Raw genomic sequence first — 3,361 nt, 5'->3', positions numbered from 1 at the left:
CACTTAGGGAGCCAAAGCAGGAGGATTGTCTTGAGGGCAGAGCCAGCCTAGGCTACACAGTAAGATCCAGTCCCAAATCAAACAAAACAAAACAAAACAAAAAAGTGAACACAGAACTAGGTCCACACTGTAGAGAAGATCACTGCTGATGCCTTAGGAAACAAATCCCCATTGGAACACGCACCAACTTCCCTCAACAGCCATGTAGCTGCGGCTATGGATGGGAGCTCCACACTCTACGGTGTTTTGATGCTTCAGGGCAGATTATTACCACCAATGTATCTACAAATAGATGTACTGCTAGTCTGTTCGGGTCAGTGGTCTCTCTACCCTCATTTGAAAGGTGCAAGAAAAAGTAGTTACCTGAACATACTCACTACTGTCCAAAGACTTGCCTGTGGGGACTCAAAATGATTGAGAGACAACCTCCTCACAGCTGAGAAACTCCTCACAGCTGAGAAACTTGCCAAGAGTAAGTGGCTGCTGTTGAGGTGGCAGGTGATCTTCGCAGGCCTGACACAGGAAGGTTTGTCTTTGCCTCTGGAAGCAAAGAGCTGCAGGTGTGCCCCTCAGTGAGCGACTCTCAGAGCGCTTTCTGCACAGCTGGTGTTGACATTCTAAAAGCACTGCCTAACTCAAAGGAAAGGTTAACAATTAAAGTGCATTTCTGTGAAAATACGAATGCCCTGCCCGAACCACTCGATGGTGAGAATAGGGCCTGGGTATGCAGCCTCTCTTTGCTGTCCCACTACTGGACAATTTTGAGTAACTATGTTTTCAAAAAAAAGTTGACAGTACTAAGTTTTTGTTTTCCTGAGAGAAAAATACTCTCATTTGCTTGCTTCAAAGTGGAACATGGCTGTGGCAACTGAGCCATAGATTAACCCAACTTCTTAGAGAAGAATCTGGGATGATTTAGAATCCCTCCAGCCACTACATTCTTGAAGTCATGGGGAGTTAAGTTTGTCATTTACTTACTTACTTTTAACTCATTAACCACTCAGCAGCTGTTGGGGACAAGGCTATATTCCAATTCCTGGATCACTTATCGAATGTGTTCTCCACCAGGCACTCTCAGGAAGGCCTGCTCAAATGCCTTATTGGAGGCCCAGTCTGACAAAACTGATTAGGGTGATCAGAAGTTGTCTTTTCTAGGATGTATCTTATGTGTGCCGGTGACTCTCAAATATTTGCTTTTGCTGCTTTTGGGGTGGGAGAGGATTTCTAACTTCTTCCACTGATAACTGAAGCAACATTATACCTTTTGAAATACACCAAATAGATTGCTTGTAAGTCTATCTTTAAATTATATGTAGTGTGTGGGTCTCTGGGTTCGTGAGTTCAGATGCTTGGAGCAAAGACATCATCAGACCTCTTCCCCCGAGTCGGGAACTACCTGATTTGAGTGCTCTGGAGGAGTAGCAGCCTCCCTAGCACCCGTACTCAGCATGGATCTGTATGTGGTTACCTAGAGCCAGGTTGAAGACCTAGCAGTCAGAGAGGGACACTGAGAGTTAGCGCTTTACAAGTGTTTCCTCTTTCAGGTTTGGAAGGTCCAGTTCTGCTCCACTAGGAAGCAGGGGGTATGGTAATGAGAGAGGTCAGGGAATCTTCCATCCTGTGGAGTCTGAAGCTAGAACCTAGCTTTACTCATTGAGCAATCTCACCTGCCCTCCTTCTTTTTCCTTTGTAATCCACCTACTCATCCACGTGGGTAAGATGTTTTCAGGCTACTGATACTGCTTTCAATGTGGGCATCCAAATATCCACTCAATATCTATTTTAAAATCTTTTCCTTATATTCCCTGGAGAAGGGGAGTTGCTGGCTCACATGGTCATTCTTCAACTCATTTTGTGGGAAATCATTTTTTAGAGCATAAAGATACAGAAATTGACTCACTGAAAAGTTTCTGTGCCCCAGATTGAAACCACCTGTTTCAATGAGTCACCTCAGCATATAGAGGAAATGTGGTAGGAGGGGCAGGAGTTTGCAATTAGATCCTGGTGGTTAGAACCCAGTGTTTATGTGGACTCAGATACCTTTATAATCACAGCATGTGGAAGGCAGAGGTAGATTTCTGAGTTCTAGGGCAGCCTGGTCTACATAGTTTCAGGGTGTTATGGTGAAACCTTGTCTTAAAAGGCGGGGGTGGGGGGTGGGGGTGGGCGGGGGAGGCACACAGGGGCGGGGAGGGAACCACACACACCATTAGGGCTGGAGAGGTGGCTCTGTGGCTAAGAGCACTTGCTGCTCTTCCAGAGCTAGAGTTCAGTTCCCAGTACCCATGTCCAGAGGCTCTGAGCTGCCTGTAACTCTAGCTCCTGGAGATCTGATGTTCTCTTCTGCCTCAGTAAGCACCTGCACACACATGCACAGATGGACACACACACAGCACACACATGCACAGATGGACACACCACACAGCACACACATGCACAGATGGACACACATACACAAAACCCGCAAGCATTCTGTAGGATAGAGGTTACAACAGCACCTTTCTCAGGGCTGAAAGGAGACTGAGGAAAGACTAAATGGGGTGACACTGGTAAGCAATTAGGAGATGCCTGGCTATCCAAAGGCCCAAGCATTTTTAAGGGAGTAATATAATCCTGAAGGTAGAAAGTAGAAGTAGAAAGGGTTTTAAGCAGGGGAATGACATGGATTAGAGTTCTGAAAAGATCACTCTGGGGAAGGCAAGGAAGACGGGCTACAGAAGAGTATCACAGGCGAGTAGGCAAGTTATAGAGCTGTCACAACAAATAAGCCCAGGAAAGAGAAGAGACCTGTGCTACGGTAAAGTGCCAGTGAGGCAGAGGAAACGCAGGCTTTAAACGTGCGGAGGTGGCTCCCACCTGTATTCCAAGAGCTCAGGAGGCCGACACAGGGGAACCACTTGAACCTGAGTTTGAGGACACCAGGGAATTCTACCTAGTAACAACAAAGGAGATGCCCTGATATTCACTGACCAGTTTTCCTCCTCCTCCTCTGTAGGGAGCGGCTAAAGATGGCGCCGACATCCAGTGGTTGTTTGTGGTAAACACCTACAGCGCATGTGTTGGCAGACCCCCAGCACCTACAAGGCCAGGGTGATATTCATGCTAAATAGGTATTTCATGCTCCACCAATCCCCAGTGGACAAATTTACAGCCACAGCCTGTCTTGTATTTAAGGCGAGTGCCTTTGTTCCCCGGGGTCCCCGTACTATCAATTAGGTGTTCCTGCAATAAAGGCTGATTGAGAAGGATCCAACGGTGTTGCGTCTTCCTTGCCGGTCGAGGTGGGCGTGACACTCCTCCTCCACCTCCTCCATAGATATCCCTTCTTCCCTGTCTAGTAACCAAAGGCCACCATAGCATC

Source organism: Rattus norvegicus, chromosome 5, assembly GCF_036323735.1.
Source record: "Rattus norvegicus strain BN/NHsdMcwi chromosome 5, GRCr8, whole genome shotgun sequence".
Classification (NCBI taxonomy): domain Eukaryota; kingdom Metazoa; phylum Chordata; class Mammalia; order Rodentia; family Muridae; genus Rattus; species Rattus norvegicus.
This window is presented reverse-complemented; position numbering follows the sequence as displayed.